Source organism: Sus scrofa, chromosome 4 (assembly GCF_054392235.1).
Source record: "Sus scrofa isolate SSC_HxYL_T2T_F1_AM1 chromosome 4, Sscrofa_HxYL_maternal_Yorkshire_Landrace_v2.0, whole genome shotgun sequence".
In the NCBI taxonomy this organism is placed as follows: Eukaryota; Metazoa; Chordata; class Mammalia; order Artiodactyla; family Suidae; genus Sus; species Sus scrofa.
In genome coordinates, this window is record NC_139386.1 from 16,941,783 (window position 1) to 16,956,640 (window position 14,858).

Here is a 14,858-nt window from a genome sequence, read left to right on the forward strand (position 1 = left end):
CCAAGGTCCAGCCTGGGATTTTGAGCCAACGCGCTTTCTCTTATGGTTTTGCAAAATGAAAACAGAACTTCAGTGGTTTGGTCAAGGTCACACAACTGCCCATAAGTAGTTTGGTCAAGGCCATGTAACTGCTTTTGTCAAATATGGGACCAGATCCTTAGCTTCCCGATGTTTAGACTAATGTTCTTTACAAAACACATGTTTTTCAGAAGCATGTTCCCTCCAACACTAATTCCATGGGCCATAATGCTTAATCCAATCAAAAGGAATTGTGGGATTCTCATTTTGGAAATCCCCCCTCCTCCTTTTTTTTTTCCAGCGCCTTCATTGTTCTGATGAGCATTAGGAACCTACAGAAGGGAGGAATGTTATATGACTTTCCAAAACTTATTTTCCCATACATTCCTTATTTTGAGAACATTCAATGGAACACACTTTGGGACATTTTTTCTTATGTTCTAAACAAGACCCGTAAGGATCCTTGCACTGAGTGGATACAGGCAAGGCTGTGATTCCCATCATTATAAGGAATGATACACCTTTTTTTTTTTTTTTTTCTAGGGCATCATTCAAGAAATTTGTGTGCTTACCAAGCTCTCTGCTTCTGGATGTGGTTAGATTGATTGAAAAGGCACTGCAATACCATGGTTAAGGGATCCAGGAATCCCAATGTAGCAATTTCCAAGAATGTGAATTCTTGAGTATTTACAGAAGACATTGTTAGAAATTATGGTTTTTTTTTTCCAAAGAATATGGTTCATAGGTAAACAAAAAATAAGTGAACCTTTTAAAAATGACTTCGTCCTGTCTCCCATCTCACGACTGCACTAGAGAAGCACAATTTCCCTATCCTTTGGCTACTGAAGTTTTTCAGTTTCGTCATTTTTACCACAAGGCAGTGAGGGGGTTGATACTTACAACATCTGTGGGTAAATCCTTGGGCTTGGATTGAAATGAACCTTCTGGTATGTATGCCCATGAGTCTTCTAAGAAAAACATGGTTTCTTTTAATGTTCGTATTCCAGAAATGTTGCACAGACCCTTGGAGATGAGTTGTTCTTCCTGAAATAATACCAGTTCTTTTGGATATGCAGTGAGGAGGGTACATTTTGTGCTTAAAGCATTTTGTTCTACTAAGATGCCATCGGGGAAACTTTTGGTTACCAATTTTCTGTTATATTAAGTTTATGCACTATATTACTATGAAAACTGTTGTTGCCTAAATATCTGCTGTGTATGTTTCTCTTACAATCAACTTGCTTTTCTTTCAAGTTTGTGCTACTCTTTATTTAAAAAAAAATGTTGGCTACTTTGGGAGTAAGGCTTGTACATGTGTACTTCACTTATGCTACCAGCTGCCTGGTACGTTTCATTAAAAGGATCCTTGAAAGGAGTAGTGCTTACTTGGGTATGCATGAATCATTTAGGAGCTTTCAAAGTGCCTTGTGCCTAGGCTCATTTACACAATTGTATCAGAATCTCTAGGGTTGGAATCCCAGCCATCAGTAGTTTTTAAGTCTTGCATTGATTAGGTGTAGTCAAGATTGAGAAATACTATCATATTCAAAGCGGTTCATTTATCCTACCAGATTCAGGTATCTTACATTAATTGCACCTCAGGCCTACAGTCTAGTACCCTATGAGCTGAATCCAGCCCAAAGATCTGTTTCATTTGGCCGGCATAAAATAATGTAAACATGCCTGCATTAAAAAGCCCTTAGGCAAGATTTGTGCTCTCCACTGGCTCCAGTCTTGACAATCTCTGCTGTGTTATACCCCGCCACTTCTCACACTTATGACACCTGCCTGGTGGCCATGAGGATGTGAATTAGTGACCCCTGAAATACCTAGAGGGGTTCTCTAGTTCAAAACTATATTAAAACAATAAGATTATCTAAGAATGGCTAAACATGTACTAGCGACGGAAAATATTTGCTGTTTATGGAAGCCTCGATTCCCTCTTGCCCCCTCTGCAGGAGAGTTCCCTTTGGGGCACAGAGGTTTTCCTGATGCTGGGCAAACAAGGTCCAGATGATGTCTATCACATGTGACCAGTGGCAGCAGAACCAGAGTGCAGTGGACTCCTTCCTTGTTGAGGACTGAGTGAAGCTAATGTTTTCCCTGAGGGAGAGGCAAAGAGGGGGATTGCAGGATGAGACATAGGGTTAGCAGCTGAGAGGCTTCAAAGTATGATCAAGTCCAGATTGAGGAATGGTTCAGTGGAAGCGTTGGGAATCAGGGTGATAAGTGGGGACAGTCTTCTGACTTCCTTTGCTGGGAGGGCCCAGTGAATGCGGAAGGGCCAGCCAGTTTAAGCTGGTCTGTTGCCCTTTCTCTGTTTCAGGTTCAGGTATAAGACATCAATAGACAGTGACTGCACATTATTCAAAGGCTTATTACTCAGGAAAAGGGAAAGCAAGAGGAGTCCCTGGGAGAGAGGGCATGCCAGCAAGGTGGCTCTTTGATGTCTGGACAGAGAGATTGTGTCTGATCATAGAGACAAATGTAGGACAGAAGCCCTCTGGCTTCTGCTTTGAATTAGGGGCAGAATTTCCATTGGCCTGTCTTCATGTGGAGGTAGATGAAAGGGAGAAGTAGGTTGCCTTGCATGTGATTTATGAAGATAGCAGAAGTGAGTCAGCATGATGTACAAAAAATAAAAAATTAGAGACTTTTCATTCTACTAATTCAAATTTTATTAAGCAGCTACTATATACAGACTTTGTGATCCAAATAGTTAAAATCTCCAGGCAGAGAGGGAAACAATAAATACAAATATACATATCATGTGATTTGGGTGAGATGTCATTTAAATATAGTAGCCAATAAGGCTTCTCTGATAAGGGACTCCCCCTCCCCGCTTCCTTTTTTTTTTTTCCTTCAAGCATGGGAAGGGAGGCCACTAGAAGGTTTTATTTTTTAATATTTTATTTCACTAAAAATCTTATTAGATTTTTATCTTATTATTTTTTTATTTCAAGTTTTGCCTTTATTTTTGTTTTTTTTAATTAATTTTGTAATTATTTCCCCAATACATTTTTTTCTACTGCACAGCATGGTGACCCAGGTACACATACATGTACCCATTCTGTTTTCTGACATCATCATGCTCCATCATAAGTGACTAGACATATTTCCCAGTGCTACACAGCAGGATCTCATTGCTAATCCATTCCAAAGGCAATAATTTGCATCTATTAACCCCAACCTCCCAATCCACCCCGCCCCTCCCCCTGCCCCTTGGCTTTTATTTTTAAAAAATCTTTTTAGGGCACACCTGTGGCATATAGAGAGAGGTTCTCAGCCTAAGGGTTCAATTGGAGCTACAGGTGCTGGCCTACACTGCAGCCATAGTAACACGGGATCTGAGCCGTATCTGTGACCTCTACCACAGCTCATGGCAACACCAGATCCTTAACCCACTGAGCGAGGCCAGAGATCAAACCTGTGTCCTTGCGGATGGTAGTCAGATTAGTTTCCACTGAACCATGACAGGAACTCTGCCACTAGAAGGTTTTGAGTAGTGGAAAAGAATAATCTGATTGACCACATATTAAGGAGTAATAATTTGTGGCACACACACACTTATTACACTTATCACAAAAGGAGTTGAGGAAAGGACTAAGAAATGTGGGTCAGCACCATGAGAACAAGGGTGTGGAGGAAGGGAGTTAAATTTATTCTGCTTCTCCTACAAAACCCTAGTAAGGAAACAGATTGGAAATTTTCAAGAGTTAATTTGCCAAACATGGAATTTGTTGCCTGAAACATAAAAACAAAATAAACAACAGCAACAAAACCCCCAAAACAAACCTGAAGCCTTTCTCATAAAACATTTACTGGGGAAAAATATGGACAAATTTGAAGCACTTCCAGAATGGACACAGCCATTTTGCTAGGATGATTGGCCTTGGCAGTTGTAATCAGTTGGGTAAATCTGGTTTGGATAAGTCTGAAGTGCATTTGCTCCAAAATCTATTTTCAAATGGCTATACATGTGTCTTATTGTAACCCTTGAATGACAGATAGCTATGGTGCTGCTGCTCTGTTTCCTGGGGCCTATGAGAACACTTAGCATTAGTGAAGAAAAAGCTAGGAGCATTTACCTTAGATCTGGTCCAAGTCTTCTTTCTTTACCTTCCTGTAGTTCTGTGTCTATGAATCCCTGTGTGTGATGTTGTCCCCTATTTGTCCCTGATGGGATTCACGTAGGCTGGACACCCTCCCCTCCCATTTTTTATTAAAGTATAGTTGATTTACAGTGTTGTGCCAATTTGTGCTACCTAGCATAGTGACTCAGTCTCATATACATTCACACACACACACGCACACACATACACGCATTCTTTTTCTCATATTATCATCCATCATGTTCTATCCCAAGAGAGTAGAAAAAATTCCCTGTGCTGTACAGTAGAACTTCATCAGTTTTACATTCTAAATGTAATAGTTTGCATCTACCAACCCCAAACTCCCAGTCCATCCCACTTCCTCCCCCCTTCCCCATGGCAACCACCATTCTGTTCTCTATGTCTGTCTCTGTTTTTTAGATAAGTTCGTTTGTGCTATATTTTAGATTCTACTTATCAAGTAATATCAAGCCGATGATATACTGACTGTAGGATTTTCTTTCTCTTTATGATTAACATTCAATCCCTCCCAGTTTTCTGCCTCAGCAAAATTCGGCAATGTGCTTCTGATCTTGTATTCATGCATATTACTTGCTGTTGCACACATTCCTGCAGAGCAGTTGCCCTGGGGGTAATACTCTCAGCGCTGCAGGGGTGTCTGTGAAATGTCCTCTCTCCATGAATCCCTTCTATAGCGTCTGCTACTTCCACAGGAGAATTAAAAAAAAACAACACTGTTCATAATGGAGTATGATTTATTTAAAGCAGATAATAACCCTAAATATTCTTATTTCTGGTTCAAAATGCCTTCATCTTTAATTAAAAACAAACAAACTTGGGAGATCCTGTTGCGGCTCAGCGGAAATGATCCTGACTAGTATCTATGAGGATGTGGGTTTGATCGCTGGCCCCACTCAGTGGGTTAAGGATCCAGCATTGCCTTGAGCTGTGGTGTAGGTTACAGATGTGGCTTGGCATTGCTGTGGTATAGCCTGTAGCTCTGATTTGACCCCTAGCCTGGGAACTTCCATATGCCATGCCTGTAGCCCTTAAAAAATAAAAATAAAAACAAAACTCTCCCAGTCAATGTCTCATCCACCTGGCTTCCAAGTTAGCAGAAGAGTGCTCTATCTAGGGCTTTTCAGATTTACTGTTTGATGCTTAAACCAAGCATGGGATATATGCTCATCTGTGAAGTTTGATGAGCTCCTCACAGATGAGGTTTTTAACTGTGGTCAGTCTTGTGGGTCTTTGGAACTATGACTATCCCACAATATCCTAGTTCTGATTTCATTCCTTCTCATCCTACTAACTCAGCTTCCAGTCATTCTAAGAGAATTCTCTTTGAAGGAGAGTCATGCTGATGGGGAGGTTCTTTTTTGAACTTATAATATGTCATCAATCTAACACATTGTTCCTGTCTTGCACAGAATATACATTGTATAACTGTGTTTTAATTCTCTTAAGTTCCTTTTCTGCTCCCCCCATCCTTCTCCTGCTTCTTCTGCTTTAGGTCAGAGCTTCATTGTTCCTCATCAGGACTGATGCATCAAACCCCCAATTAGTTTTCTGCTTCTAGTCTTCTATGGATCTGATCTCACCATCAGGCTGTTGGTTCTTAGAAGGCAGAGACTTTTATTTGTATTTCTTCATTGCTTTGCATAGTACTGTGTGCATGGTAGGTTCTTTAAAATTTTTTTTTTTTAGAATATAGTTGACTTACAAAGTTGTGTCAACTTCAGGCATATAGCAAAGTAAATCATCTATACATATATAAATTCCTTTTCAGATTCTTTTCCTCTTATAGGTAATTATACACTATTGAGTAGATTGTCCTGTGCTATATAGCAGGTCCTTGTTACCCATCTATTTTATATGTAGTAGTGTGTATATTGTCAATCTCAATACCCTAATTTATTCCTTCCTTGGTTTCCCCTTTGGTAACCATAAGTTTTGTGTTGAAATCCTTTAGTCTGTTTCTGGTTTGTAAATTTTGTTGTAGCATTTTTTTTGAGTTCACATATTCATGATCTCATATGACATTTATCTTTTTCTGTTTGAAGTAAGTCAAGGCTTACTTCACTTAGTATGATAATCTCTGGGTCCAACCATATTGCTGAAAATTACATTATTTCATTCTCTTTTATGGCTGAGTAATATTCCATTGCATATATGTACCATATCTTCTTTATCCAATCCTCTGTTCATAGACATTTAGGCTGCTTCCATGTCTTGGCTATTGGAAGTAGTGCTACAATGAACACTGGGGTAAGTTCTTAATGAGTATTTTTAAAAGAAGAAATTGGTGTTCACTCCATAGAGGTACTCTAAATCAGAATTTCCCAAAGTGGGATTCTGTGGAAGAGTCCCTCTCTAATATTCTCAAGTTAAAACAAAGAATTTCCATGGTCAAATAATTACGGGAATCATTATAAACCTCATATCTGTTTACTATAGGTAATCACAGTACACATTAGATTATCAAAAGCAGCAGAAGAGACCCACAACAGCTTAACTTTGTTAACTCTGTCTCAAACCTATGTAATTACAGATTTTAACATGCAGTGCATACTGATATCCTATGGAACTAGTATTCTGTGGGTCACAGACTGAGAAATACTACTCTGAATTTTCTATTTACAAAATAACTGGAGAATGAATATTGTCCCTGATAGTCAATTAATTCAGGCTTCTCTGTAGCTCTCACCCTCCAAACTAACAAAGTATGCACATAAGGGACTTACAGCAAATAGTGGCCGAAGTATTCTTTTTATTAATGCTCTGGCCAGTCTCAAAACTCTACAAATTTATGACTGTGGTAAACTGTGTTGAAGGACATGGCTTATAATATGGTTCTTCTTATTTTTCCCACTGAATTGAGTGACGTCAACCCTATGGAGTGTCACAGGTGTAGATACAGTTGTAGAAAAGGAATAAAGCCTGCCTCCTTTCAACACTTTCCAAAAATTTATACTATTAATCACTCGGGCTGAGTAGTTAAGTTTATGGTTAACCTTCCTCTCAGGGGAAGGGTCCTCCCAGAATCACTGCAGGGGTAACACTTACCTTCACTGGGGCTGTTTGCCTTCCTTATGCTCCTGGTCTTCCCTGGCCATAGAGGAATTTAGCTTTTGCCTCCAGAAAGTTCTAAAATGCATTGCAAAAATTATTGAATCAACTTCAAGTGCACATTGTAGTTTACAGAAAAAGTAAATTCTCTATCCATTATCCCACTTCAACTTATGCCTGGATATAATACTGTCTTTTTGAATAAGTGCCCTGGAAAATAAAAATACCTGCAAATAATTCAGTTTTAACAATAATGTTCCATTAAAGCAAGTTGAATGATGCTCTAGTTATTATATTCCTGGATAGAAATAAAAACAAAATCTCCTTAAAATTAACACTGATCAAATTTAAAGGATTGGTATTTGGTCTTCTGGTTAAGCAAGTATGTGTCCTTCACTGTTAGAAGGGTTACTATGTGAAGGTAGAGTAAACTCATGCTGAGTGGTCCTAGGGTGTGAAACTAGAAGATGGTGGGGAGGGGGACTAACAGGGAGTTGGTGTCTGTAAATTTCCTAAGGCGTGAACTGTTTCGCTGAATGTGGAATTTCTCATATTCAGAAATACTCAAATTTATCTGCATAAATCTTTGTCAATGCTGCAGAAAAGAGCTGAGCTAGATGAGCAAGTTGAGCTAGATGACATGAAATTTCTTCAAATTCTTTTAAGATTTTTTTTCTATAGATGTTAAGGTCCTTAATAATGAATAGTAGATCTTAATATTTCTTATGACCTGTGACAGTTAAGATGCTCTAGGAAGCAGGTGCTGGAAATACCTGTGAAGGAGAATGGAGAGAAGTAGCAGTAGTAGCTGGAGAGAGGCTCAGATCGTGAGGCAGATCTGACCGCTGTGAACATGGAAAGGAAGGGAGGGAGACTGGATAGGAAGTCTCAGCCAGTATGTTGGGGAGCAAAGATCATTTACTTACTAGAGGGTAATAGTCTAAAAATCACTCCTATATTAGGCAGGAATGGTTTGGCTGTAGTGACTCTGCTGTGCTCAGTCACTGGATAATACCATTATCTAGGATGGTCTCACTGTTTTGAGATAATTCAAAAGACTGGGTCAGTTACACACACAGGGTGAATCTAAGGAAGCCTGGTCCTCTGAAATCTACGTGGGGTCTTGAATTGAGTGAAGGGGACTAGGAGGAGCTGCTCACAGCTAAATCATCTGACTACCTTGAATTTCACCCATATCCAGAACAAGGACCAAGAAGGGATAAGCTGTAGGAAGACATACCAACCATGTTAGGGGCTATATAGTCCTGGATATTTTGCCTTCACTCCCAGTTGTGTTTTTCTCTGCCATTCCACATCTGGATTTACCTGATTGCTCCTCTTGATTTTGTCTCTTCTCTGGACCTAGAGGACTGATCAGTATCTTTAGTTCTGTCTTTGGGGAACTCTTCCCCCTCTTTCTCTCTTTGGTGACATCTTTTTGCAGCTGCGACTAACCATCTTTCTGATCAAGTCTGAAACCTTTTCCATCCTAGATCCACTTGGAGCCAGCCATTTTTTTTCCATTGCTTTTTTAGGACTGTACCTGAGGCATGTGGAAGTTCTGAAGCTAGAGGTTGAATTGGAGCTGCAGCTGCTGGCATAACCACAGCCACAGCAACACCAGATTTGAGCCATATCTGCGACCTGCACCACAGCTCATGGCAATGTCAGATCCTTAACCCACTGATCAAGGCAAGGGATCAGACCCGAATCCTCACGGATACTAGTTGGGTTTGTTTTCGCTGAGCCACAACAGGAACTCCCAGAGCCCAGCCATTTTTGATGAGAAAATAGGCAAATGTCTACTGTTTCCCTAGTTTGAAATGATCGAACTGAGGTTCAGTAGTTTTTTAACAGAAGGTTTTATGAGTTGCACATCAGTTTCTAACAGCATCAAACTTTGGTGGACTTGGTTACTTACTCTGAATCCATTCTCCTTTCTCTCCCATAATAAAATGCTGGTTTGCTTTCTGCACTTATGCTCAATTTTGAAGGTGAGTCTCAGTAATTTCAAGATAATCTCATCTTCTGTTTTTAATGATTGGTTCATGAAACCAGGCTTAAACCAGTCCTCACATGACCCATTCCTTATGAAAAAGGGATTCATTTAGAGTGGACATGTGACCTCATTTAAGTCAGTGGACTTGTGAGGAAGCTAGCTGGGGCATGTACGAAGTTTATTTGCTCTTAAAAGAGGAACGACAGAAAGAAATGGCCTTTCTTTACTTGGACATTGTCAGGATGTGAGATGTGGAACTCATGAGATCATTTTATCAACAAGACAGAGACTTCATGTGGAAATTGGCAGAAACATTAAGTTCACAAAACATAATTTCAGTCTCGGATAGGAATGACAGTAGACAATATTTGTTCTGTCTAACGGGGGGTAGCATATCAGCTGGCATTTAATAGGTGCTCAATAAATGCTTATTGGATGAATTTGAAAAAGCAGGTGTAATAGAGGGAACATAGACTCTGGGTCATACAGAGTCTGGGCTCTGTATTACCACTGATTCACCAGGGTTACTGAGGGCAGAGGAGGTCTGGGATGCAGAAAACCTTATTCTTTTCCTCCCTTTCAGTACAAGAGACTTACCTGAGTGTGGAGGTGGGAGCTCTGGAATTATGTTATCTTGGTTTGAATATTGGTACCCCATTCACTGTATGATGTTTGGAAAACTGCTTAACCTGATGAGCCTTAGTTTACTCGTCTTAAAATGAGGCAACAATGTTTATCTCATTGAAGAGATAAGGACTTTGGTTCCTAGTGAATATCGGTTCTCAGTAAATGCCAACTACCATCACTATTACTATAAACTATTCTTACTAGCAGTAGTGTTAAATCTTTTTTCATGGAGATCCTGCTGATAAAGAAAAAGTCAGCTCCCGGAGGGCAGATCTCATTTTGCCAATGAAAAGTCTTAAGTGTTAATGCTTTCCCATGCTTTAATATTTCTGTAACACTCAGAACTTCATTGTTCCTTTTAGTTTAGGGAAGTGGAATCTAATTCTTTGAGTTGCCAAGGTAACTCATTGTCCTCAAAGTGGTTAATGAAAGCCTGTCTCCCAATCTTGTGCAGCATTTACTTACCATCTTGGATCACAGCACTATCTGTGGGTCAGGGAGCATGGAGATAGTGAAGTTTGGCTCTCCACATCACTTGTCCATAATTTCCCTTTAATAATGTAAAGCAAATTACCTTTCTCACATAGGTGGGGGTCTTAAGAGATTGAAGCTCCTAACATAGCTTGTGCAGATTTCTTATAATATGTTATGAACTTAGTCAAAATAGAATCTTATTTGGATTAGAATATGGTAACAGCAAACATACTTGCCTTTCAGCTGAATTAGTGTTGTGCTCATCTGGTTTTCTGAGCTATTACCATGAAGCCTGCATAGGGTCATGTACCCAAGTGGTCAAAAATTCAACTCTTTAACTTTCTCTGGTAACATAATTACACTCATCTCTATTATGGACTGTATCTAGAGTCTTAACACATGTCCCTAAGCCTCACATGGAAGAACTAAGTGCTTTTCCTTTATATCCACACTTCCTCCTCCCCTTCCACAGTGGCTTCTCAGACTGGACCTTTAATTATTTCTTTCCTATGTCTCTAGAGAATTTCCTCCTCTCTATATTTCCCTTTAACACATCTTCACTTGCTGATACCACACTTGTTTCCTTAGATAGCAGGTATAGTCCCCCCTTACACGGTTACTTTCCTAGTCAAATAAGTGGCTCTGGGTTGTACGCAGGCAGTTCATGATCACCATGGCTGGATTGCAAAGAGCTGCTTAGGTCTTTCACTATCTCTAAACTTCAAAGGTCTCAGGATAGCTGGAGTGAAACCAATATAGGTGATCTGTTCTATTTATTTTATTTTTTTCATTTCATTTTATTTTTTTATTACTCAATGAATTCATTACATTTGTAGTTGTACAATGATCAGTTTTAGCAGAGTTCTGAGACTGGTTTAGAGGAAGAGGCACTGAAAACTGATTTTGCATCAAATTTCTGAGGTAGCTTGTTGAAACACTGTTCTCAAATTTATGTCTATCACATGTAAAAGAAAACCTGAATTTGTTTCCAGATTTGCAATATTTAACCCCATCTGTTTCTGCTTCTTTCCTTGTGTCTGATGATGCACAGACCCTGGCTGCCTTTCTTCCATGAAACACTCTGAGATTGCTCTCCCCTTAGGATGTGTGCACTTGGCCTTCCCTTTGGTGTCTCCTCAGAGTAACTTTTCCTAACAATAGTCCAAAGGAGTAATCCTCTACTCTTCCCTTTCTATCTTATCATCTGATTTTACCTTCATCATTGTACTACTTGTTACCTGCTACTATCCTGGTGTTTTCTTAATTTTTGGTCTTCTTGGTCTAGAATTAAACACCATGTGTATTTAACCTTGTTTATCTTGTTCAGTGTTTTATCTTCTGCACCTAAAACAGGAACTGGCACTGAGTTGAGATTCCATCATTTGAAAGAATGAATGAATTCTGTTTTGTTTAATCAACTCTTTTTGATTTAATATCCAGCTGGACCTAGATCAATGGGTCTAAAATCTTTAAACTTAAAAAATGTATTCTTCTACTTGTTAAAAAGAAAACTAAGAAAATCCTTGCATTATAGCCACTGGAAGGGGAAAAAGAGGCTCTTATATGACATCAGAGTCCAGAAACATTCATTAAAAAATAGATTAAATAAAGTTTTTCTGGTGTGGATATAATCATCTCAGTGATTTATGGGTAAATTACTGAGGACAATTTAAAAATTGATTTGTTTGTATTCAATGTGCTTCTCATGCCTATTGATCACATCCACCCCTGGGCACTGGGACAATAGGAGGACTAATGTTGAGTTTTTATTTGTTCAGATAGCAGAAACACTTTTTAAATAGTAGGTGCCTAGTACTTGGTGTGTGCCAGTCACTGTACTTAGATCAATTATGACCTTTAGTTAATTAAGCACACTTAATTGTGCTTAGCTCAGTTAAATCAATCTTTGTGGCAGAATTACTATTATTCTCCTTTTTAATGAGAAAAGGGGAGTTTCAGAGAAATTGGTCTGTTTCTTGAGAACAGTGATAGTAAGAGGTGGAGCCATATTGAATCCAAGTATAAGTGGGAAAAACCAAAGGGACATTTATTTCCTATTGCCTCCTTTTGAATTTTCCAGCACTTAATTTGAAAACTTTGTGTTGGATATTTTTTTGGGGGGTGGGGTGGGGTGACAATTCTTATTCTGACTACCCTGTCTTTAGAGCACATTAATAAAAAGGTAGAGAGTCATAGAGATCAAGGTAAAAATAATTAGCTTCATAGTTGGTATAACTGAATTGTAGCACATTCCCAAATTCACCAAGACAATAAGACCTTCTAATATTGCTGCCTCCTTAATTCTAGACCTTGGGTTAATCCAGCAAATGAAGTTTGGTTCTACAAAAAGAAAAGCAGGATCATTACTTCACATTAGTTCAGGAGCCCCAGTAGAGTAATCACAGAAAGAAAATCCTCAGTGAGGTGAGACCTAACCCATTAGTTTTTACTTTCTGGAGTGAAAGACCAGAACCAAGTACACTAGTTCTGTGAACAGATTTCAAAATAGAGGGAAAATGCTGCTGAGCTAAATGCTCAGATTTGCCTTCTAGACTCATCAACCCTCTTCCCTTGGAGAAGGGAGTGAGTGAGATAGATGGACAGGGGCTTCTCCCATTACTCTTTGAGGGGGACCCAGACAGAATTCCACAATTTACATAGATGATTGGTTGGTAACTGTACCTTAATCTGTGTTAGTCTCTGAGATACTGGGTAAGAATTTCTGGAAAAACATAGTAAATGTCTTTTTTTTTTTTTTTTGAAAAGCATAATCATCTGATTTCTGGTCAAAAGGATTAACTAGATTACCTAAGAAAATGACTCTCATGCAACTCAAAGAATGATACGATGGAAAAATTTTAAAGTTAATTCCAGAGTAGTCCCTTTCCATGTGAAGATCTTTAATCATTTGAGCTGCTGAAATTTTTGTATGACTCATGATTATCCTGCCTATGATCAATGAATTCTGTCTTAGCATAAGTGGCCTGTCTGGATTCCTGTTATTTATGAATTTCCTTCTTGATGTATCAAACCTGGCATGAATTATTTTTCCCAATAGACGTGCAGATGATTCAACCATGTGTCTGGGTTGATATTGTGATTCTGAGCTACTTTATAATCTTAAGTAAAATCTTGTCAATTATATGCTGTGCCTCATGGGAACCATTTTTTTTGTTTGTTTTTTATTTTTTGTTTTTGTATTTTTGTCTCTTTAGGGCTGCATGGGTGGCATATGGAGGTTCCCAGGCTAGGAGTCAAATCGGAGCTGTAGCCACTAGCCTACGCCACAGCCACAGCAATACATGATCTGAGCTGCATCTGCAACGTGCACCACAGCTCACAGGCAATGTGAGATCCTTAACCCACTAAGCAAGGCCACGGATTGAACCCACATCCTCATGGATGCTAGTTGGGTTCATTAACCACTGAGCCACAGTGGGAACTCGGGGAATATCTTTTTTTTTCTTTCAAGTCTCTTTGGGCAAGTGGAGCCCCTCTTCTGTTTGCTAATCAAACGTGTTACCTATTGTTTTCTTTGTCAGAGCGTTTGCTCCATCTTTATTTATTTATTTTTTTTCTGGCTGCTTTTGTGGCATATGAAAGTTCCCAGGCCAGGGATTGAATCTTAGCTGCAGCTGTGACCTAGGCCACAGCTGTGGCAATGCTGGATCCTTTAACCCACTGTGCAGGACTGGGGATTGAACCCAGGACTCTGCTGTGACCTAAGCCACTGCAGTTGGATTCTTAATCCACTGTACTGCAGTAGGAACTCCCCATTTGCTCTATCTTAATATTATTGCTTCTCAGTCTTAGGCTTGAATAACCAAGGACAAGAATTGATTATCCAAGGTGAATTGCAATTAAAAACTGTGATATCTGTCTAAATCTATTTGAAGCTCATGTGTGTAGTTTTCTTTTGTGACTAGAGGCTAATAGTCATGTACATGGATACAGGTGGTTATGAATTTCAACATTGATTATGGCCAGTCTGCCTCCCATTATTCTGGGGTAGAGTCATACGGTCATCCAGAGGTAACAAGGTTTCTTTCTGTTTGGAATGCTTTTCCTTTCTTCACATCTATGGATGTGTAAAGTATATTTCTCTTTTAAAGTCTATCTCAAATTACTGCTAGAAAATATTTGAATTGACTTTGTCGTCTATAAGACTTAGCTTATAGCACAGCTCAGCCACCCATTGGTTGTGTAAGTTTAGTTTAAGGAAATTACTTCTTCTAGACTCAATTTCCTTAAATATAAACTGGGAACAATAATACCTACCTTAAAGAACAGTTATGAGAATCTTACAATGTATGAACAACGCTCAGCATTAGGTCTGTTTTACCAGAAGTACTCAAATGTAAACCATTGTTAATAAAAACGATTATTAGATTCTCAAGCTACTCTACGCTTCTTTAGTGATAAGTACTCATGAATTCCTAGTGACCATTATTATCATCTCGTCATCTTCAAATAGGACGAGATGACTTCTTCTCAACCTAGGTGACCCTGAAGGTGTATTTCTTTGTTACCACTTATAAAATTCCATCGATGGCTGTGAG

At 39.1% G+C, this 14,858-nt stretch overlaps 1 long non-coding RNA gene across 3 annotated transcripts in view; it reads left to right on the forward strand.

Moving 5' to 3' along the window:
• LOC146403698 (uncharacterized) overlaps positions 1 to 14,858 on the forward strand; it is a 225,233-nt gene that overhangs the window by 18,616 nt on the left and 191,759 nt on the right. Inside the window, exon 2 of one of the 3 annotated variants that reach the window (XR_014843413.1) lies at positions 562 to 4,859. The exons of the other annotated variants lie outside the window; for them this stretch is intronic. This is a non-coding gene — a long non-coding RNA (uncharacterized LOC146403698). Of the gene's footprint in view, positions 1 to 561; positions 4,860 to 14,858 lie in introns of those variants that run through there. 3 annotated transcript variants of the gene reach the window in all.